Consider the following 24203-nt stretch of genomic DNA (forward strand, 5'->3'; position numbering starts at 1 on the left):
TGCCCTCCTAAATACCCACCACCAGGCTAACCCATCCTCCCACCCCCCTCCCCTCTAGAACCCTGTTTGTTTTTCAGAGTCCATCGTCTCTCATGGTTCGTCTACCCCTCTGATTTCCCCCGCTTCATTCTTCCCCTCCCGCTACCTTCTTCTTCTTCTTCTTCTTTTTTTTTTTCTTAACATATATTGCGTTATTTGTTTCAGAGGTACAGATCTGAGATTCAACAGTCTTGCACAATTCACAGTGCTTACCAGAGCACATACCCTCCCCAGTGTCTATCACCCAGTCCCCCCATCCCTCCCACCCCACCCCCCACTCCAACAACACTTCAGTTTGTTTCCTGCGATTAAGAATTCCTCATATCAGTGAGATCATATGATACATGTCTTTCTCTGTTTGAAAAAGTCCATCTTTTTTCCTATACTATACTATACTAACTTTTTTGATAAAAATCTACTTTCTTCTTGAAGGTTCCTTGCTGGGGTCCAAATGGGAGTAGTTGCTTTCAAAGTCTACTGCTCATCTGTCATCTGGGATTTTTTTTTTTTTTTTTTTTTAGTCACACTCCTACGTAGGTGTCACTTTCTTGAAGCTTCACCTTTTCCCGTACTTCTTTTTTTGTTTAACTAAATACATTCTTAATTTTTTTCTTTAGAAAGTGTGCATGGGATACAAATACCTTGGGACTTACATGTCTGAAAATAGCCATTAATCTACATTCTTACTTGAGTGCTAGTTTAGCTGAGCATAGACTTCTAGACCAAAGGTCATTTTTTCTCTGAGAACTTTTAAAATTTTGCTCTATTCTAGAAAATTATATCTGATGCCATTTTGATTTTTGCTCCATTAAAGGTGATATATCTTTATTGAGGAATAATTGGCATTCAATAAATTGCACATATTTATGTGCAGTTTGGTAAGTTTTACATTTGCATATACCCATGAAACCATCCTTTTCTCCTCTCCTCTACTCTAGATCCCCTCTAATGATCTATCTTTTGGTTAACTAATCCTCTTCTATGTCTATTCAGTTTTTAATTCCTATTGAAATTTTAATTTCGGCAATTTATATGTTCCCATTTGAGAATTTACATTTGATTCTCTCTTTTCAGTATTATTGATTCTAGTTCTCTAGTGAAAGTCTCTTTTTGCCCTATGTTTTCTAGAACATAGTAATCATAATTGAAGTCATGCCTGGGAACTTCAATATCTGTATCATTTGTGAGTTTGTTCTGAAGTCTGTCATACTCCTTGGTTTTTGTCCGTTGATTCTATCAGTTGGCGTGTCTGGTAATCCTTTGATTGAATGCCAGATCTTCTATATGAAAATAGTAGATATAATTTGAGGCTCTGGCTAATGTTTTCTTCTTGCAGAGAAGATTTACCTGCCAGTTGGCAGGCAGAGTAGGGACAGACGACTACACCAGTCTGGGATGAGCTGACTTCAGTCTTTTGAGCACACTGTTCTACTTCCATCTTAGCTATATACCTGTGGTGTTTCTCTTCCAGAGTCTTTACTGGAAGTCTGAGATGTATACCAGGACCCCTCCCCATTAGTATGCACTGATCTCTAACTCTGTCACCCATTCTGAGAGATTGCCCTGAGACTTGATTGGCTTCCCAGGTTCTCAGGGGCTGCCCTTTGCTTCTGAGCCATTTGCTATCAGCAGATTCACTGAAAGGAAAAGTTGTACAGAACGTACCCCCCGTTTTTGGAATTCTTGCCCCTCAAGTCCTATCAGGATCTCAGCTTCCAAATTAAGAAACGAAAAAAGGAGCAAATGAAATCCAAAGTAAGCAGAAGAAAGAAAAGAATATATAGGAGCCCAAATTAATGAAATGGAAAACAGAAAAAACAATAGAGAAAGTCAATGAAACCAAAAACTGATTCTTTCAGGAAAAAAAAAAAAGGTAAACCTCTAGCCAGCCTGATTAAAAAAAGAGGAAGAAAAAGAAAACCCAAGTTCCCATTACATTATCAGGAATGAGAAGTAACATAACTATAGAGCCTATTGATAAGAAAAATAATAAAAGAACAACTTTATGCCAATCCGTTCAACAACTTAGATCAAGTAGATAAATTCCTTGAAAAGAAAAAACCACCGGGGCGCCTGGGTGGCTCAGTTGGTTAAGCGACTGCCTTCAGCTCCGGTCATGATCTCAGGGTCCTGGGATCGAGCCCCGCATCGGGCTCCCTGCTCGGTGGGAAGCCTGCTTCTCTCTTTCCTACCCCCCCTGCTTGTGTTCCCTCTCTCGCTGTGCCTCTACCTCTCTCTGTCAAATAAATAAATAAAATCTTTAAAAAAAAAAAAAAAAAAGAAAAAACCACCAAAGCTCACTTAAGAAGAAATAGGTAACCTGAATTATGCTATATCTGTTAGAGATTGAATTTCTAGTTTAAAACCTTCCTACAAAGAAAACCTCAGATCTAGATGGCGTTACTGGTAAATTAACCAAACAGTTACTAAGAAATAATACTAATTCTACACAAACATTTCAGAATACTGAAGAGGGGAATACTTCCCAGTTCATTCTATGAAGACAACATTACCCCTATCCTGAAACCATAAAACTGGGTGGGGGGGGGAGATCAATATATTGAATATTAACAAAATAAAATACTTATTATCTTGAGGTGTTTATGTAGTGGGGTGCCTGGCTGGCTCAGTCAATGGAACATGCAACTCTTGATCTCAGGGTGTGAATTTGAGCCCTACATGTGGCTTAGAGTTTACTTAAAAAAAATTTTCAGGGTGCCTGGGTGGCTCAGTTGGTTAAGCATCTGACTCTTGACTTCAGTTCAGGTCATGATCTCAGGGTTGTGAGATCAAGCCCAGCATCGGGCTCTTCACTAGACGTGGAGCCTGCTTGAGATTCTCCCTCTCCCTCTTCCTCTGCCCCTCCCCCCTCTCTAATAAATAAATAAATAAATAAAATTTAAAAATTTTAATGTAGAAATAAAATTCATGACAATAATAACACAAAAGGCAAGAAGAGAGTAAAAATTAAAGCATTCTATAGTCCTTGCATTAGTGAAAATATGTTTATGTTAGAGTCTAGCAAATCAAGATGCATGTTGTATTGTAATCGCTACGGTAACCATGAAAAGAATAGTAAAATAATGTACAATTAACAATCTACTCAAAAGGGAAATAAAATGATTAAAAGCATTTGACTGATTTTTTTTTCAAGTGCAAGAAAGGAGAGTGAAAGCAGCATAGAACAGATGGGACAAACAAAGCACGTGGTGAGATGTAGATGTGAACATCGATAATTTACTTTAAATATAAGTACTTGGATTAAAAGGCAAAGATTATTCAGTCCGGATGAAACCACAGAAACAAAACCATGAAGCTTAAGCAGGAGAGCATGCAGGAAGAAGCAGAGAAGATGCATTTGCAAGCGGATTTCAGAACAACCTACCAGGAGTGTTTCTCAGAGTTGAGGGACACGTCTCCAAGTGTGAAACCGGATCCTTTGTGCCCAGTAGCAAGAGGAAAATGCATAGGCTGATGCCAGAACTTTCCCCGAGACCAGATTTGGTTTGAGAAACAAAAAGAGATGGACTAAATGGGGAATCACACACTTGAGTTCAGCAGTGTGTGCCGCTGATAAATGTGTAACACCTGGCTCTCCAAGTGTAATTCCGGCATGAATGTTGACTTTAACAAATCGGATGAAAGTGAAACAATGAAGATATGTTGGAACTTCACTCATCTACCAATGGTCTTTGTGACTTATTTGTGGAATTGGATCATAGTTTTTGAATACTGGAAGAAATAGGTGTTTTTTTTTTTTCTGTTCACAATGCAATGGCTACAGACGTGACGTATTTTTAAGTTTCATCGGCATTATTAACATTTTCTCCATCACTTCCCTAGATCTAGACCAGGGTTCAGCAAACTACAACCCAAGAACCACATTAAACTTAGTTCACATAACTTTTTTAAATTATCCATTCCATTCTAAATATCACAATGCTTTGATAGGCACCAAAATATATGAATGAGCTCTTTTTAGTAGTCAAATGTTTGTACATCATTTCTTTTTTCCTTAAACTTCTATTTTCTTTTCACTTCTTTCACATAATTTTATCCCAGTGCAATATCATTATGCTTAAACATTTTTATTGATTATCCTATCATGTTTCTTGCAACAAAAGTAATATACAAATTATAATTTAATTTGTTTTCATTTCTATGTCCATAAGTCTCATAAATATTGTTTTGTGTGGTTTATTGCAGTTATTGCAGTTATCAGCAGTACAAAAAATAAACATTGTAAATTTTGACAAATAATGATTAAAATGTAAAAGTTTACTAGAAAATTATCATTTAATGATATTGGATGTTGCTAATTGGATTCTCAATTAGTTCATGTAACCACAGGTAAATATTTAAGTATGACTTATTTTCAGAAACAGGCTTAGCATCAGTTCTTTTCCTTTTAGATTTTATGGATGTAAGAGCTGAGAATCCTTGTTCACACAAATAATTGATAGAGGGAAAACGAGTTTTATTTTTAAAATGTCACTCATGGCTTGGAAATCCTTTCAAGTTATATGCCAAAATCGTGTAGTCATCATCAGAAATTGTTATTAATGATCTATCACTGGTAATTTGATTAGATCCTTCCTCAAATTTGTTAAAACCCAGGAATTAGAAACCACCCAACTTGTAAAAAATTTTGTTTCTAGTCTTCAAAGTCGTTCAATTTTTCAATTTTCAATAGTTTTGACAAAGGAGCCTAAGACTTATCATTTACTATTATTTATTCTTGTTATTTTTAGAGAAATCTCATTTTTGTAGCTTAAGTTAAAGTGAGATTTAAAAAACAACAACACAAATATAAAACTTGCAGATTCTTTGGGAACAAAGAATAATCATGCTGAATTTCTGTTTGTAGGACATCCTGAAATATCTTTAAAAAGCGAGACAGGTGAAAAGAGTTGGGTACTCAACAGTTGTTATATAGAGATAAGTTATTTATTAGTGCTTGAAAAGGAGTATGTTTATAATTACATGTTTGGTATTATTAGAAAAGCACATCAAATCTGAGAGGAAGGAATTATCCCTAATTAAATAAAGTTGATTTTGTAAAGTTCAGGATATTATGTTCTAGTTTATGTTTTGGGAACATTTTATCCTACACCTGTACAGAGATAGATGTCCTATTTTTTTTAATAGACTTTTTTTTTTTAGAGCAGTTTTAGGTCACAGCACAACTGAGTAGAAGGTACAGAGATTTCCCATGTATTTCCTGCCATCACTCATGCACAGCCTCTGCCATTATCAACATCCCTCACTAGAGCGGTGCATTTGTTACAACTGATGAACCTACTCTGACACATTATCATCACCTAAAGTCCATAGTTTACAGTAGGTATTACTCCTGCTGTGGTACCTTCTGTGGGTTTGGACAAATGTGTAATGATGTTTTCACCACTACAGTATACAGAGTAGTTTCACTGCCCTAAAAGTCCTGTGCATACCAATTCATCTCTCCCTCTCCTCTAATCCCTGGAAACCACTGATCTTTTTACTGTCTCCATAGTTTTGCCTTTTCCAGAATGTGATGTAGTTGAAATCATAGAGTGCAATCTTTTCATATTGGCTTTTTTTACTTAGTAAAATGCGTTTAAGTTTCCCCCATGTCTTTTCATGGCTTGATTGTTCATTTCACTTTAGTGCTAAATAATATTCCATTGTCTGGATGTTCCAGTTTATCCATTCATACTGAAAGACATTTCGCTTGCTTCCAAGTTTTGGCAATTACAAAAAAAAAAAAAAATCTGCTGTAAACATTTATGTGCAGGTTTTTGTGTGGACATGTTTTCAACCCCTTTAGGTAAATACTAAGCAGGATTTCTATATTGCATAGTAAGAGCATGTTTAGTTTGGTAAGAAACTGTCAAACTGACTTCTAAAGTGCTATACCATTTTACATTTCCAGCAGCAATAAATGAGAGTTCATGTTGCTCCATGTCCTGACCAGCGTTTTGTGTTGTTGGTGTTCTGTTTTGTAGTGGTATCTCATTGTTCTAATCTGCATTTCCCTGATGGCATATAACATGGAGCATCTTTTCATGTGCTTCTTTGCTGTCTGTATATCTTTTTTGGTGAGGTCTGCTAAGGTCTTTGATCCATTTTTTAATCAGGTAGTTTGTTTTCTTATTGTTGAGTTTTAAGTGTTCTCTTTATTTTGGATAATAGTCCTTTATCAGATATATCTTTTGCAAATATTTTCGCTCCAGCTGTGACTTGTCTTTTCATTCTCTGGATAAATGTTCTATTTTTAAGAATGAAATTTAAACTACTCTGTGGAGAGTCTTAGCAAAAGGAAAGTATTAGACCACCAGTAAGTGGGAGACCTACAAAAAGTTTATTAATAATTGTTGCTATGTATATTATTTACATTCAAATCTATAACATATCCCAGTTATAACAATAATACAAATATGTAAATATAAATAATAAAAAATATATATATAAATATAAATCTAATAACACAGGTAAAAAGAATAATTGATCAGCAAGTGTTTGGCTAGTGACAGTGAGGAGGCATACACCCAAATAAAAATAAATATTAGGGTTGGTGTGTGTGTGTGTGTGTGTGTGTGTGTGTGAATAAGGGCATGTTCTTTAGTTACCTAAGAGAAAACTAGGAAAACTACAGTAAAATAATCTGGTGGTAAGCATTGAATTCATTGTAGAACTAAAATTAAAACAAATGTGGGTTTTTTGATTACAGAAGAGAATGTAAATATCTAAACCAAGATATTATGAAAAGGGAATGAAGTAACAAAGTTGAGAGGGGAAGGAAAAAGACATGAATTGTTAGTATAAGCGTAACAAAACCCTTCAAAGTTGGGAGGTCATAAGATATCATTTAATAATAGAGGTATAAATATCCTTTTTAAATGATATTTTTAGAATAATTTTTTTATGGAATACAAAATGCGGAAATACAAAAAATTATAAGTGTGCCAACTGTTGAATTTCACAAAGTAAGCATATAAATATACTCATACTAAAAGGACCTAGATCAAAAAATAGAACATTACCAGCACTCAGAGGCCTCTGCTTACCTTCTTACAGTCACTCAAGGGCATCCATTATACTCAGTTCTAACTGAATATATTAGTTTTGGCTGTTGTCGTGTGTCATGTGTGTCATGTAATTGGATTCATATACTATAATGTGTCTGATTTCTTTTGCTCAGCATTGTATTTTTGAGATTCAGTCATGTTGCATGTAATAGGAGCCCATTCATTATCATACATGTACTCAGTTATATGAGTATATTGCAATGTATCCACTTTACTACAAGGGGGCATTTATTTGAAAGGTTTTAGGAGGAGGCAACTATAAATAATTTTGCTATGAATATTCTTGTACTTGTCTTTTTGGTGAGTATATGCTTGCTTTTCTGTTGGGAATAATTATTTAAGGGGAAAAATAAAATGTATTAATTTAAATAAACAAAAATATTATCCCTGTCATATAACATATAAACTTTGACTATTGATTTCATCAAAAATTAAAACATAACTGAAAAGAAAATGGGAGGGGCACATGGGTGGCTCAGTCGGTTAAGTGTCTGCCTTCGGCTCAGGTCATGATCCTGGGGTTCCAGGATCGAGCCCTGTGTCGGGCTCCCTGCTCAGGAGGAGTCTGCCTTTCCCTCTCCCTTGCCCCTCCCCCTGCTCATGCTTTCTCTTTCTCTCTCTCTCTGAAATAAATAAATAAAATCTTAAAAAAAAAAAAGAAAATGGGGGAGAGGACATGGATAGGCTTAAGAGAGCTATTGCTTTATCTAATAATATAAGAAATCAATAGATAATGTCTAATATAGAGTATTATAAAATATTTTATTATAATTTTAATAGAATATTTAATATTTATGATATATAAACCAAATTTTTCTATTGAAAAAGAAGTTATTTTAAAATAATGTATATAAGGAAACTGTTCACCAGTTTTCTTACTTAAAAAATCAGCATATTAGGATATCAATTAAAAATATGGAGATAAATGTCAAAAGAGGTTGCCCCAAATAATTGAAATTTGTTATCTCAGATGGGTGGGGAAGACTTCTTTTTGTAATAAGTCTTGTAATATCGTCTAACTTTTCTCTAAGCCCCCTGTATTATTTGATTTATTACCATGTGCATGTATTATTTTAGTAAAATTAAGGGTTTTGTTGGTTTGGTTTGGTTTTGCACAAGGACAACCAGCAATAACTTGACATAAAAGTGATTGTGAATCATATAAATGTATCTGACCAAAACTGAACTAAATGTACCCCCAATTCAACTCCCTTTAGCTAGATCCTAAAAATGCCCCCCACCACTTGAAGACCATCCAACACTTAGATGAATGAGTCAGAGACGAAAGTCTAAATGAAAAGAGACCAGTTTTTAACTACAGTTCAGTATCTTTTGCAAATTTTACACAAATATGTGACCATATAAACATAATGTAAGGGACTCTCCCAGGGCCAGGAAGGAGAGGTGCAAGTGTGGGCCTGATAAATCTGCTCCTGGGAGCAAAGGGAAGAAGGTAGACTAAAAGACCCAGACTCAAGCCCAGATCTGCCTTTTAGGAATTATGGGATGCCAAGTACTTACTCAACTTCTTTATGCCTCAGTTTCCCAATCTGTTAAGTGGCAATAATAAACCCTTATGTATTGTGCTGAGATGCTAATAAGATCATGATGATATCATATTAGTGAAATACCAGCTAGCTTCAAAGTCAAAAGCAGTTGGCCCACATCCCATAGAGAAGCCTGGGATCCTCATATCTGTGGTGCAGTAGGAATTTAGAAACCTCTGGTTATCGTGGGGTACGTCCTTAAGTAACTCTGATCCAAATTATCTTAGAGAGGACAATCTAAAAATTCCAAATTAAAGCAATTTTCTTTCATCTTTGACAAACATATTGAGCCAGTCAGATTACTAGTAAATTGTGTTCCAAAATCAGGCCCATCTAGGAAATGAGGTTCTAGATGTCTCCCAAAAATCACAGTGAGAGGAGCAAGTTCTGACTAGGACCTTTTGATCTTTCTCTTCCTCCTGTTTGTTATCTCTAGGAGTAAGAAGGCAAGGCTGACTTATCCATAGCTGGCCTCTTAGAACAAGACGTTAATTGGCAATGCTGTATAAAACTCAGATGTAGGAGAAGGGGTAAAAATCAAAGCTTCTACACCTTCCATTTGGAATTCCTGCAGCAGTTTTACCAGGTTGGTACCATTTCACTTACCTCTTTATTACAAACCATTTTGTTGTTGTCTGCTTCATGCTTAGGGCTTATAATTTCATGGTGTGGATCGTATCTTTGTCATTAATTCATTTCAACAAATATTCGTTGAGTCCTTACCATATACACAACTTTGTGACTATGCCAGGCAAAGGAACAAGAAAGATGATTAATACATTTTCCTGGTCTGAAGGAGCTTAAAATCTGGCTGCAGAACATTTCCAGTGCTAGGAATTTTTCCTACAGAGACGCTCACAAAAGTTCACCAAGTTGGGACATCTGGGTGGCTCAGTCGGTTAAGTATCTGACTCTTGATTTCAGCTTGGGTCATGATCGAAGAGTCATAAGATCGAGCCCTGCATGGGGCTCCACACTGAGCATGGAATCTGCTTAAGATTCTCCCTCTCCCTCCACCCCTCTGCCCCACCCTGCTTGTGAATGCATGCTCTCTCTCTAAAAATAAATAAATAAAAGTTCATGTTACAAGGATATTCACTGCAGCCTTGTAATAGGAAAAAAAAAAAAAAACAAGTGTGGGGGGGACAACCTAAATGTCTAGCACTACAGGACTGGTTAAATTATAGTTCACCATACAGTTCACCATACAACACCCTATTAGCCTCTCTTAGCCAGGGTCCTCATCCAAACCCCAGAAAACAGAAAGTGATTCGAGTAACTCTGCTTTTTCCTAAGGATCGTACATGACTACTATCATTCTGAATGCATAGGGGAGAAGTTAATTCATGACATACATTGTGGCCTCAGAGTATTAAGACTTAATTCTTTAATGGGACCCAAGTTAGTATGGAAATACCTGCGAGATGTAGTATAAAGTGAGAAAAGCAAAATGGACAACAACATGTCCCTTTTGTGTAAATAACAAAGATACTCTATCTGCTTATCAGGGCAGAGAGTTAGGTAAACAGAGGCTGGCTGCTGGGCCCAGTGAACACCGAGACCTGGTGACAGGCCTTGGTTCCTGGAGTCTAGTTCATGCAGATAACAGGCCAGAGAGGTGGATCCTCTGTCCTTGGCACAAGCCAGCCCTGACCTCTCTTCCCTTCCTCAGGCCCTTTTCCATCTGTTAGATGGGGCCCCGCTAATTTGTCAGTTTGAGGATGGATTTAGTGTATGTTCCACAGGAATGAAATCAGTAGGAAAATAAATCTGAGGGAATTTCCATTTGGTCCTGACTTCTACTCCACATGGCCCCTGCCCCATCAGCCTTACTCTGGATTGTGTTTCAGGCCATTCCTGTGCATTTACAAATAAAACCAGGCTGCTCTGGGCATGCTTCTGAGGTGACGCCTGGAGCCCCGCACACTTGGGCCAGAGATTGATATGGTGTGTGCACGCCAGGGCCAATACAACTCTTTTGATCTATTTCTGAAGGCAGCTTCTTGCCTCCTGCTTCAAGTGATTGATTAAGTTAGGATCTCTTTTACGAATTCTCTCCACTCGTGCCTCCTCACAGGCTCACAGCAAGCCCTGCCAAATTTTACTTTCCTTTTATGCTATAGATTGTTCTGTTCCAAGTGAGTACATGGAAACTATGTTCTTAATATGCAGTCAGTTACCTAGTCCTTTATATGCAATCAGTTACCTTGGAATTCCTGTTTTGCATTCAGTTTGGTATGGGCATCCTCTTATCACATCATTAGTCATGTTTCTAGCAAGGCTTTGGCCTTATGGTTAGAGAGTAGCTTTGCTTCAGAGCTTTCCTTCCCCTGTGCGCCCCCACCCCCATTTTGATGTGAGAATCACTGGGGAATCAGAGTGATACCATTTGTTTTAAAACAAGCTAGTGCACATGTTCGTAGACTTTTAAAGACCTTAGAATGTAAGTGGACTCATGCAATGTTCTTTAGGCCCCAGCTGGAGAAGGGGACCTTGGATCAATGGGTGTTGGTGGGTGGAATGGAGATCCAATGTATTCCAAAAAGTACCAGCTCTTCCGGTCATGCAGACCTGGCTTTATCTCCTGCCACCAAGCACAGTGTTTGCTTATAAAAACTGAGATTATACTTCCCATCGTGCATGAGCAGTGAGGAAGACTGGAGTGAATGAGGGAATTCCCATCACCACTTCTAAGTCCTCCATCTACCCCCCCAAAGCTTATATTGTCTTTTCCGAAGTGGCCCATCCTATAGCGTAAGTGAGTCTGGTCCTTAGTGAAATGACTTTATCTGGAGATCTTTCTTCCTTCTTTTCTGTGGCCCTCACAATTCCTGGTGTCCCTTCACCATACACCAAGACTTTCCTTTGGTTTCCCTGGACCTTTGGTGAAGTCTCATTTAATTGTGTATATGATAATTAGGATAATAACATTCTATTAGCTTATTGTTTATATGTTTATCCATTCGCTGATTTACTCACACAACAAATATTTATTAAATGCCTTTAATGTGCTAAGCACAATTCAGGCACTGGGGTTATAACAGTAAACAAGAGACAAAATTCCTGCCCTTGTGGATCTTAGGGAGATAATCAACAATAACAACAACAACAACAAAATATACATATAGTCTCAGGTGGTTAATGTGAAGACCAATGAAACAAGAAAGGAGGAAAAAAGTGACAAGGATGAGGGATTCTTAGGATAGATGCTCTTTGGAAGGTGACATTTGGGTGGAAGCTAGAGTGACATGAGGCAGGAAACAGGGTGATGGGTTCAAGGAAGAGCCAGAAGTCCCATGTGGCTGGGACTCAAAGAAGACTTGGTGGGAAATGAGACATCAGGTAGGATGTTGCAGCTGTGGTAGGGATTTGGGGTCTTTTAGGCAAAAGGGAAAGCCAGGAGTGGGTTTTGAGTGGTGGGAGGACATGGTTTAATTTGACTTTAAAACATCACTATGACCGCTCTGTAGAGAACACATAGTACGGAGCAAGATGGAAGCAAGAAGACCAGCTACATGGCTACAGCAACTCAGGCAAATGTTGGCAGGTTTGCACACTGTTATAATGATTTAGGTAGTGAGAAGTCATCAAATTCAGGATATCTTCTGAAGACAGAGCCAACAGAACTTGCTGAGGGGTGTGTGAGGGAAAAGCTGAGTCCTGGGTTTTGAGCCTGAGCATTTGGGTGAACCGTCATGCTACTTATTGAGAGGAGGAGAAGTATGGGCAGAGCTGGTGTGGGACAGGAATCAAGAGGTGTGTTTGGACATGGGAACCGCGGTATACTTACCAGGCATCTGAGTATCTGGCTCAGGAAGAGACTGAGTCTGGAGATGTAAATAGTGGTATCATCAGGACCTTGATAATACTAGGGCCAAGGGACTGGGTGGAGTTACTCAGGGAAGGAGTGTAGATGGAGAAAAGAAGAGGTCCAAGGAGGGAGCCATGGAGCAATGCCAACATTTATAAACTTAGAAGAGGAAGAAGAGCTACCGCTGAGCAGACCCTTCCTGGCCTAGCAGATTTGTACGTGTCCCCACCTAGTTTCCTGGACCTCCCAGACAAGAACCAGTCTTCCATATCAGGGGCTAAGTCTCCCATCCCACGGTGCCCTTGGGGATGTCATGAATCTAGTCCTGGTGCAGGCCCTGGTGGCCTCCTCCTGCTTTCAGCAGGAGCTCTAGATCCCAAGCAGCTGTTCGGACCTAGAACTGGCAAACTGACGGTTTCAGCCCCACTTGTAATATCATCTCTCTATTTTGTGTTGGAACCAGAGCTGATTGTGTTGTTTTAGCAAGAGTATATGAATATGTTGTGACTCCTTAATCTTCTCTGTCATCTGTGTCTTTTGGGAATATGGGCAAAGGACATTGCGATTCTGACTGGGGCACCAACATTTTGATTTTCAAGGGCTTGTTTTCTGTATGGTTCAACCTCACCCTTTGCAATCTCTCCAACAAATGGTTATCCCTGAGTCACTCACTCACTTAATTTTACTGACAGGTAACTATGTACATTTGCAAAATACAGACTAAGATGTGGCTCTTGCCCTCCAGGAACTTAAACTCAAGCCAGGCAGTTGAAGCCCACAAACAGAACGTGAGGGGGGGCATCAGGGTATACATTCTGGCGTGGATCCCCTCTGCAACAGTGCTTAGCACATAGGAGATCCTCAGCAACTGTGAAAGGCACAAGCCCACTGGGGCTCATCACTGTCCGGTGGCCTAAACTGGTGGGTCCTCCAGAGCAAAGCAAGCAGCCAAGGCAGCTGCCTTGATACCACTATTATGAACAGTCATTAAAAGGTTCCATACTCCTAGTAACAACATAGCCCCTTACTTGGCAAAATGCTCAAGACTATAGCTTAAAAAGTGCTTCTACTCACATTCTCTTAATTCCCACAACTCTGCTGCAAGTATCTGCATTCTCACCTAACAGAAGGAGACACACATTTTTGGAGTGGCCTCCGGGCCTGCTCATGTGTGCCCCCGGGGCGCTGAGGTACCCACCTGGGGTGATTTGGGCAGGCCAATCAGCAATACCAGCTGTTCCCTACTCCTATTGGTCTCCCAGGATGGAAGACACAACAGTGAGGGAGGGAGGTGTGGCAAACTCTGGGGCTAGGCCGCACCATGGTAAGTAGAGGGAGGGGAACCAATGGGTTTGTAAGGCTTCCGGGGTCAGCATGGACGTGTGCTGCTCAGTGGACCAGGGCTGGTATTCCTGGCACATGGGGCATTATGGAGTCAAGCTCTGTCCTTAGACCTCAGTGCCTGTGCCTAGAGGGCTGCTGATCCTGCCAAGGGGCAGACACATGTCCATAGTGCCAAACAGAGGATGGTGCCAAGGCTAGTCTTGGCCACGGGGCAGGACCGGGACCTGGACATTGAGAGGCAACTGCACTTCAGTAGCTAATAAACCCATCGTGGTGCTACAGGGGGCTTGGCTCCAGATCATTTTATCTCCTACCTCACAAGAACGATATCCTAATTTAAAACAAATGCTCAGTTTACCAAATAGAAGAGGAAAACAGTAGATAATAAAACAAAAAGGAGCATGCTCTGAGCCATCTTTGTTTTATTATCATCATATTTTGTCTTCCAAATGAAGCATCTTTACATGCAAATCCATTTTTGTATATTTTGACTGATTGCTGGCAAGATAGAGAGACGTAAATATTTCTGGAAATGGACATGGCATAAACATATCATTAGCAGGGCTACAACTTTGTGTGTCTGTGTGGTTTGAAAAGATGTTTATGGCGAGTTCAGTCAACAGACCCTCCTCAACTTTCTCTGATCAAGAGTTTTTAAGGCTCGAAAAACATCAGGCCTGGAGAGGATAGACAGGAAAAGTTCTGGGAGCTTGAGGAACATTCCAGATTTTAAGCATTAATTAAGTTAGAAACCCACCATCTGCACACTCGCTCGTAACCCTTCTGATTATGTTTCTTAATTTTTAAATGTACAGAGCGTGTTTAGTTGTGTCCCATGATGCTGATGCTGCTTTAGAAATTCCAGCTGTTGCATAGCTTTTCCTAACGACATTACTGAGCAGCTCAGCCACTGCGAGGTGGGAGGGGGAGGGGGTGGACCTCAAACTCCAGCAGAGCCCAGGCCTGTAAAATATATGTCAAGAGGCGATTGCAACTTTCTCTTTTCCTTTTTAAAAAAATCAGACCTAGTCACAGCGAGGCCCCGCTCCAACACGGGAGGATTGAGTGTAAAGACGTTAGCAGCCGAGTTAAGATGGCAGCTTTTTCACGTCTGGGATATATTGCTTTGTCTAACAAGGCGCCCCAGCAGGCTTCCAATTGTGGTCTCTCTGCAGACCCTCCCAGCTGCACGGGCTGATTGACAGGCTGTGGGCAGATGCGGTGCCAGACTCTAATAAAGAGAGGGCCTTGGGAAAATATAAGGCAATTATTGATGGGCAGCAATCCACTAATCAGACAATTTCAAAATTAATCCCATATTCCCTTACTGTATTAGCTTTCTTTCTTGTTTGTATTTATATAGCAAATTCATGACTTCAGTGAAAATTCTTCCCTCCAGCCCAATTATATCTCTCTGAGGGCATTAAATTAAAAAACAAGAGATATTGAAAGTGGCTTGCAATTAGTTTCTTTAGTTAAAGGTGCTGCATGCACTTAGTGACAGCGGGGTTCATAACAGGATGTATTATAATAAAAGTAAACACTCGTATTTTCTTCCTTGTCTTGACAGGGTGAGGGCTGGTAAGAATAATATGCCTGGCATTACTCCGGCCAGTGATAATGGGTTAAATAATTGTGATTTGATTTTGGAGCTGATTAGATTTGCATAGAATCCTACTCAAATGTCTTGACAGGCTCCAAACATGTCAGGATACACCGACCTTCCTTTGCCGTGGTCCATCCTGGTGGCCTCCTCCTTCTTTCCTGTGCCTCATTAAGAATGTGGATTTTTTACAATAAAGTCATTCAGAGAAAACCCGACCAGTTTCCATTACAGGCTTCTCATGCAGGATTACCTTCCAAGTAGTGATACGAGACTTTTAAATATACATAAAGGAGTTTCAAATATTTTGCCAGTTACTCTTCTAGAAGCCAATCTCTGTGTTACTATTTCCACCCTCATTTCATCTCCCTTCTCCACTTCACTCCCTTCCCCCCGCCACTTTATTTTGACCTGAAACATATGGAATTCTCTTTGTGTTCACTCTAAAAATTGCTTCAGCAGAGTGCCTCCTGACTGCATACCTTTATCACCTAAACCGAGGAAAGTTGAATATCAGGATGATTCGGAGGACTTACAGGGCCAAAGCCTCCTGCTGGGGGCCCCGAAGGCTGTGGCTGACCAGGCCCGCCTCCTCTCGCCCTCTCTCTCCCCCACACCCACACAGGCTCAGCTGTGTCGCAGTCTGCTCCATCCATTCCGTCCTTTGGCCGGAGGAACTGAAGCAGCTCTGGTGTAACAGCCTCGAGTGCCAACAGACTCAAGTACCTGGGGACCATTCTGATCCAGGCCCCAGGCCTAGCAGCTGACCTTGTTGCTAGTTTGGAAGTCCTCAGCCTGCAGGCCATTACTCTTCCCTCCTGTGCCTGGAGTGACATTGGTAATCAGTCAGGAAACTCTTCTGGAAACAGTCTTAGAATCTTAGCATCTACACGGATTGGGTATTGGGGCAGCCAGTCAGCTAGGTCAAGAAGTAAAGGCTGAATGTGAAACTGAGAAGTGTGAAGAGATCTTTCTCTTCCAGACTGTTGGGAACGGGGGGTGAGAGAAAGTGAGGAAGGGAAAAACCCAAGGAAAAGAGTGGAAAATGTGCAGAGTGTGTGGAGGGCATCCTGAGAAGCCCAGCCTGCCTAGAACAAAAAGGGTAGAGATGAGGCTTATCTCTCTGTAGAGATAAGCAGAAAGGAACCAGCATCTTGTTCAACACAGTGCCTTTGGTCTTTCCACCAGTCAGTGACAGCTGACATGCAACCTGGCCCAAACCAAGCCCCTTACCCAGGCCCAGATCTGGGGTTCAGTTCTCTGTGCCTCTGTCCTCGTACTGATGGCCTTCACAGAACCATAGTCTCCTTAAGACTAGGGATCTGAGCCTGAAGCTGGGCTATTCACTGTACAGCTTCCCTAGTACTGACTCCCTACCTGGCTTTTAGGGTATCGTTGTTCCCGGATGTTCATCTCTGGACCTATGGGGACATCTCCCTTGAGCCCCGCTCTGTTGGACTGACTCCTTGATGGCCGCTGCGGTTCGGTTCCACACCCATCTGATGTCACCTTCTGCTGTTACACTTGACTTCCTCCCAGAACCTTCTAGAGCCCACTTGAGGGGTCTAGTCCCAGGTCCCCCTTGCTGCTAACATCCATGCATGACCATGCTATGTGTCATAACGAATTTTTCCTTCTCTAAAAGTGAATTGTAAGAAAAGAAAAGAAAAAAAGAGCAAAATGACTAGGATGGTTTAAAAGAGCAAAATGACTAGGATGGTTTAGAGCTTCAGGTCGATGTCATGTAGGAAATATAAAGAAGAGAGGACTCACTGAGTGGGTGAAAATATTGAAGGTCTGTCATGAGCGAGGTGTTTTCTGAGTGGCCTGGAGAGGTAGAATGGGGTCAATGAGTGGAGGTCCACAAAAAGTCAGGTTTTGACTTTATCTAAGGAAAGAGTTTCTAAAAGCCAGATATTTTTTTTTCATTTTTTTTATTCTTATGTTAATCCCCATACATTACATCATTAGTTTTAGATGTAGTGTTCCATGATTCATTGTTTGTGCATAACACCCAGTGCTCCATGCAGAATGTGCCCTCCTCAAAACCCACCACCAGGCTAACCCATCCTCCCACCTCCCTCCCCTCTAGAACCCTCAGTTTGTGTTTCAGAGTCCATCGTCTCTCATGGTTCGTCTACCCCTCCAATTTCCCCCGCTTCATTCTTCCCCTCCTGCTACCTCCTCCTCCTCCTCCTCCTCCTCCTCCTCCTCCTCCTTCTTCTTCTTCTTCTTTTCTTAACATATATTGCATTATTTGTTTCAGAGGTACAGATCTGAGATTCAACAGTCTTGCACAATTCACAGTGCTTACTAGAGCAGATACCCTCCCCAGTGTCTATCACCCAGTCACCCCATCCCTCCCACCCCACCCCCCACTCCAGCAACCCTCAGTTTGTTTCCTGCGATTAAGAATTCCTCATATCAGTGAGGTCATATGATACATGTCTTTCTCTGTTTGACTTATTTCGCTCAACATAATACCCTCCAGTTCCATCCACGTCATTGCAAATTAAAAGCCAGATATTTCTAAAGACAGAGAGGGTTGCCCAATCTTCAGTGACAGCCCTGTCACTCAGGCTATTCAAGTAGAGACTGGACAACAGTTTGGCAAGGATGCTACTTCAGAAGCTCGGCTTCACATGTAAGTGTCAGTGACTTCAGGGTCACATTCAGCCTTAAGAAGCAATGCTTTGGTGTGGCTACAGAAAGAGTGATAAGGCCATTACCTTTGCATCTATTGAATCTGACTGGTTCTGAACGGGGTCAGCTTCCATTCTGGTGAGATACCAGGGGGGTCAAATAAAGAAGAGAACATTGGATCTCATGACCTTTCCCAAACATCTCATGGTTTGGGGGATCTCATGACCTTTCCCAAACATCTCATGGTTTTTGTTCAAAAGTTTTCTATTCCATTAGTTCCATTCTTCACGAAACAGTCTTCAACTTGGTTATTAAAAAAGCCTTTCTTGGCCACCCACAGAAACTACATCTGAGGCCCATGAGCAGGTGTTTTTCCTTTTAATGGCTTTTCCATATGGACAATGTATATCATGGAGACTAATATAAAGTCTCATATCAGGCCCCTTCCCAAGAAGTTCCAGTGGCTCCCTGTTGCCTGCTGGTGTGGCCTCCCTGCTTAGCCTGGTGCCCATAGCCTTTTAAATCTGTCTCCCATCTGCTCCCCCGGCCTCATCCCTGCCCTTTTTGCTCTAGGCAGCCTGGGTTCTTCAGGATTCCCTCCACACACTCTGCATATTCTCCACTCTATCCCTTGGTTTCTCCTTCCTCCTTTTCTCTCACTACCTATCCCAACAATCTGGAGTAGAAAGCCCTCCTCACTCTTCTCAACTTCTTCACACCTGTCCTTTTCTTCTTGACCCACTGCATGGATGCTCTCAACCCCTGATTCATCTCTGTATTTGGAACTATGCAAGAAGCCTTCTTCCAAAAGGAGTAGGAGTTACATAGGGCAGGAAGGAGACAAACCACCGAAAACAGGGACTTCCTTACTGCCCCTTATTGGTTTGAGGTGCTTAGTCAATGTCAAAAGCAGTGGGACATTTGGGGGAGCACCTGGCAGCTGGATAAATGACTCATTCTTTGGGCAAAATCCTTCCCTGGGTGGAATGGGAATCAGGGAAGGCTGTGTCTCTGACCTGTGGGATTTGCACCATGGAGGCCTGGAACTGACAGAATCAGGAATGCTACCCATGTAGGTGAGGCGGAGGGCTGAAATCATAGTCAGGATTCTTGTTTGGAAGTGGCTCGCTGTTGTGAAGATTTGAAAGCACTGTTGGTCAAATTGTGGATTGTGGGTAGGGAACACAGAGGGTGTTGGAATTGGAAGGCTTGTGTTCCGTTCACTAACTAGGCAATCTTTGCCAAGTTGTTTCATATTTCTGAATGTCAGTTTTCACATCTGTATAACAGTGATGATAATACCTGTCTTCGTGGCTGGTGTAAGGGATCAAGTTGGAAGGTGATTTGCAAATTGCAAAGCGTTAGAAAAAGTTTTATAATGTAGAAGCTTCACCTTGGAAAGTTGTTGGTTGGTTCTGATCCCAGAAAACAAGATGATGAAGGTGGCTGCCTGCAGGGCATGTGCACATGGCACATGGTGCAGTGGGAGTAGGTGCCGGCCATGGGGGGCCTAATACAGTCTTTTTGTTCGTTTGTTGATTTGTTTATTGAGGTATAGTTCATGTAATATAAAATTCACTACTTTAAAGTGTACAATTCTATGGTCTTTAGTATGTTCACTGTGATGTACAACCATCACCACTAAGTCCAGAACATTTCCATCACCCCAAAAAGAAACCCACTCCTATTAGCAGTCTCTCCCTATACCTCATAGGTGTGTGTAGGGAGGTGAGTAACCAAAGAAACTCTAATCTACTTTCTATCTCTGTAGAGTTCCCTATTCTGGATATTTCCTATAACTGGAATCATACAATATATGGCTTTTTGTGTTTGGCTTGTTTCACTTAGTGTAATGTTTTTAGCTTCCTCTGTGTTGTAGCATGTATTAAACCTCATTCCTTTTTTATGGCTGAATAATATTTCATTTGATAGGGTTGCCTCATTTTGTTTTTCCATTCATTAGGCAGTAGACATTTGGCTGGTTTCCACTTTTGGGCTATTATGAATAAGGCTGCTATGAACACTGGTAGACAAGTGTCTGTGCAAATCCCTGCTTTCAGTTTTTTGGGGCAGATACCTAGGAATGGAATTGCTGGATCATATGGTAACTCTGTGTTCAACTTTTTGAAGAACTGCCAATCTGTTTTCCGCAGAGACTGTACCATTGAACAGACGCACCAGCAGTGTACAAGGGTTCTGATTTCTCTACATCTTTGCCAATGCTTATTTTCCTTTAAAAGAAAATTACGGCCATCCGAGTGGGTGTAAAGTATCTCACTGTGGTTTTGATTTTCATTTCCCTATTGAGGGAGCCTAATACATTTTTAACAGAATCAAACAGTCTGTGAAACAAGATGGCTTAAAAGTTGCCCAGGCTCTGAGATTTAGTTGTCACCTCCATCTTTACTGCCACCATCTCTGTTCCTAGAAGCCAATGCCAAAGGGCTTCTATGTGCCAGAGACTGTGCCTTAGGCTTTAAGGGTAACAGCCCTATAAATCAGGTATTCCTATTGTCCCATTTTATAGCCATGTAAACTGAGGCTTAGTGATGTTGAACAACTTGCTCAAGGTCATACAGCTGAGTGGTGAGGCTGCTAGTATTTATTTCCAGGTCTGTCAGACTCCAAAGTCAAGCTCTTAACCGTCATGCCACAGAGATTCCTGCTAGAGAAGAAAGCCGTCACACACCATCATACATTTCAAAATTCAACAGATGCTTCCTGAGTGCCCACTGTGTGCCAAAGTCTGTGCTGGGCCCTTATGGCCATGAGTGAAACTGCTCTGTGGAACAACTCATAGTCTGGAGAGTTCTGTCTGAGTTTGCCAGTGATTTCTGGAGAGTGGAGAAATGAGTTTTATAATTTTTATTTGATTTAGCCCTCAAGTTGTTAACACCTCCAGTGCAGGGACTGAGGAGAGGGTTGTCTATAAATATTAGCTCCCAAAGTAAAAATGACGCTTTCATCTCGGCAGACCTAATTAAGCTGTTGATTAGAGAAGGATCAACACCTCCGTCTGTAACAAAAGACACTGTCTGCCAGTGGGAGGTTCTGTCATGGCAATTTCTCCTGCAATTTAGAATATTTGGGAGGACAGAACCCAGACAGCCCAGGGTGTCAAAACGGACAGGTCTTACTTCACATCACACATACACACACACACACACACACACACACACTCACACACACACACACACTGCCCCAGAGACACTGGAACCCTGCAGCCCCACCACCTGGGAGGCATTTAACATCTCTCTAAAAGAAATAGAGGCTTCAAGCAATGGACACATTTACTGACGGAATTAAGTACATTTTATGGGGCACAAATGGAGCCTGGCAGTTCTGGAATAGCTGCATATGTTTGGAGGACGCCGGCCAGTGTGGGAGATGAGCGGCAGACCAGGCTCGGATTTTCCTGATGGGATGTCCAGAGCACAGCCCCAGGCTTTGCCCTCGCATCTCTCCATGGAACGTGCAGATGTGACAGCCCTTCCATGGGGAGAGTTGTTTAGTTTGCTCAATTATCTCCAAGGGAGATACTAACTTCCCTTGAGTCTCTGTCTTAAAGAATAGGATCTCTCTCTGAGGACCCGTATGTAGTAGGCAAGAATGAGAAGCATCTTCTTGCAGGAAAGCCTGTTTCCCCAAGTGTGATTTGCCTGGTCAGCGAGCAGCAAGGATTCATCAGTCTCCACCCTTTCCCCATCCCAAGGCCATTCACAGCAATTGCATGAAAGTAAGAGAGTCAGAGCTTCACTGAATGGGCTTCCCTGGGCTCAGCAGTGAATGACAGTCGCCCAAGAGAGCAGCAGTAGTGTGTATATGTAAGGGAGAGAGGGGGCAGCTTTCTCTGTGGCAAATAGAGAAGGTCACTCTGACCTCACAGTAATACATTTATGGAGCACTTGCTATGTGCCAGGCACTGTTCTGAGCACTTTACATATATTAATTCATTTACTCCCCATAGTGACCCTATGCGGTAGGTATTACTAATCTCAGGTTACAAATGAACAGACTGAGGTACAGAAAGATTAAGGAAGCAGAGCCTGTGTCCCTAACCACTGTGCTATGCTGTCTGTGACTTGTGAACACTAGTCTGGGCATTTTCTGGCACCATGAGCAGCTCCTATGAATCAGATTCCCTTTATCTAGTTATCTGTATACTTGAGATGATGTGAGAGGGAGGGTTCTTAAGTATGGGGAATTTCTCATAAAGGAAGGGGTAGAAGGGAATGGATAAATTTATCCATCCATTCAACATACTTTTATTGAGCAACTACTATGTGTCAGTTATAATCTCCAGGTTAATGGAGCAAATCAAACCAACCTTTGTTTAAAAAAAAAAAGTTTTATTGAACATTGCATGTTGTGATCAGTCCTATGGAGGTAGCAAACGGGGCCACGAGAGAGGAAGACCGGGCTAGAAGGAGAAACCCATGTTGGAGGGGGCATCATGGCAAGTGTCTCTTGGTGATATCGAAGCAGAGACTAGTGTTAGCCATGTGAGGAGCAGTGGGAAGGGCATTCCAGGGATGATGGTATATTGTAGGCTCTGAGGGAGGTATATTGTAGGCTCTGAGGGAGGAAAAAGCCTTGGTGGATCAAATATCCAGAGGGGCCAGAACTGAGGGGCACCAAGGGCTGAAGAAGGACAGAAGGCCTGGGGGCAGCGAGGAGGGGCAGCGAGGAGAGGCAGCCACGGGAGCCAAGAGCCCCTGAAGATGGGGCGGCCACTGCTGAGGTGGTATTTCCTCTAAAAGGGTGACATCTCTGGGAGTGGTTGCCAAGGCAAGCAACTAACAAAAGTCCCAGAGTTAGTTGCCCTGCAGTTACCAGCAACAGCAAGCACATTTGAGACAAGAACAGGTTGCAAACTTTTTTCTCAGAGAGCAAAATGCAGGAAAAGTCTGGAGGCTTATGCCACGCTCCTCCAGGATACCAAAAGGGGGAAGGGTTGTGGCTCCAGGAAAGGCAGGATGCTGGCCCCTGTGGGAGAAGAGGACGTGGGAATCAGAGCAGGGAGACCAGAAGGGCCAGGAAGCACCAGTCACATACAGATACCCCAAGCACTGCCTGCACCCCAAGCTCTTGGGAAGCAGGGGAGGTCTTGGAGGTGAGCCTGGAGGCTGCAGGGGGCTCTATCAGGGGAGGACAGCAAAAGCTTTCCAGACCAAGCCCTGCGGAAGAGAAGGCTGCCTTCTGGAGCCCAGGAGACTGTTCACTGTGGCCGCAGCCTAGACTAGGCAGAAGGAGGGGAGATGGACACCAGACTGTGAGGGGCTAGAGCAGTTTGCCACCGACGGAGCCCTGCGCTCCGTGTGAGTGAGTGAATGAGCCATCACTGGGGAGAGGGTCTCCGCCTGGCCTGTTGGTGTGCTGGCTGTGTACTTCCCCTTGACCACATGCCCAGGGCAGGGATCTGTGTGGCCCACCCCTCACAGCCTGCCCAGCGGCCACCTCAGGCACTACGCATTCAGGAAGAGAAGCAGTCACGTCGGATCTAAGTGTTAATAAAAACGAAATCCCTGAGCAGTCACTGAAATTAGCCCGGGTATGATTGAAATGCCAAGGCAGGTCTTGTTATTTTTATGAAGCCGTGAATAATATAAGTATCCAATTGATAAAATGTTATTAAAGCTGACAGCCCTTAAGTGATCTAAGTGGTAAATATTGAAATGAGGTCTCTGCCACACCGTACCCGGGGGCCCGCGGCAGTAATAAGCATTGAGCAATGATTCCACTGGCTCTGGGGAGCCGCAGAGCTTAGGGGGAGCAAAGGCGTTCTTCCTAAATAATTAAACCGGGATTCCAGGGATGGATCGCAGATCCTTGTAGTGGTTTGTTAACGTCCGAAGGAGCTGGCCTCAGGCAAAGCCTCTGTTGGGACACCCTTCCCCAAACAAGGGTAGGAGGGAACAGGGAGGGGCTGGTACGGCTCCCCCTATGGCCCCCAAGGAGCCTGCACTGAGCAAGGAGCATATTTCAGACTTTATAATATAAACAGACTGGTGCACCCTGAGGGCAGCTAATAGTTGATGAGCAGTGGGGCTGCCACGTGGGTTAGAGATTTTATTAGCACGGCCTAGGAAAAAAAAAAAAAACCCACTATAGAGAGTAATGCAAAATATGGTGCCTTCCTGATAATC

The 24203-nt window shown here is 42.0% G+C and overlaps 1 long non-coding RNA gene across 1 annotated transcript in view; it reads left to right on the plus strand.

Moving 5' to 3' along the window:
• Nucleotides 1-309: 309 nt before the first annotated feature.
• LOC135361772 (uncharacterized) overlaps nucleotides 310-24203 on the plus strand; it is a 90845-nt gene continuing 66951 nt past the window's right edge. Inside the window, exon 1 of the long non-coding RNA XR_010405713.1 lies at nucleotides 310-9242. This is a non-coding gene — a long non-coding RNA (uncharacterized LOC135361772). The remainder of the gene's footprint in view (nucleotides 9243-24203) is intronic.

Source organism: Mirounga angustirostris, unplaced genomic scaffold (assembly GCF_029215605.1).
Source record: "Mirounga angustirostris isolate CCGP_5_RB_7025 unplaced genomic scaffold, mMirAng1.0.hap1 SCAF_10, whole genome shotgun sequence".
Classification (NCBI taxonomy): Eukaryota; Metazoa; Chordata; class Mammalia; order Carnivora; family Phocidae; genus Mirounga; species Mirounga angustirostris.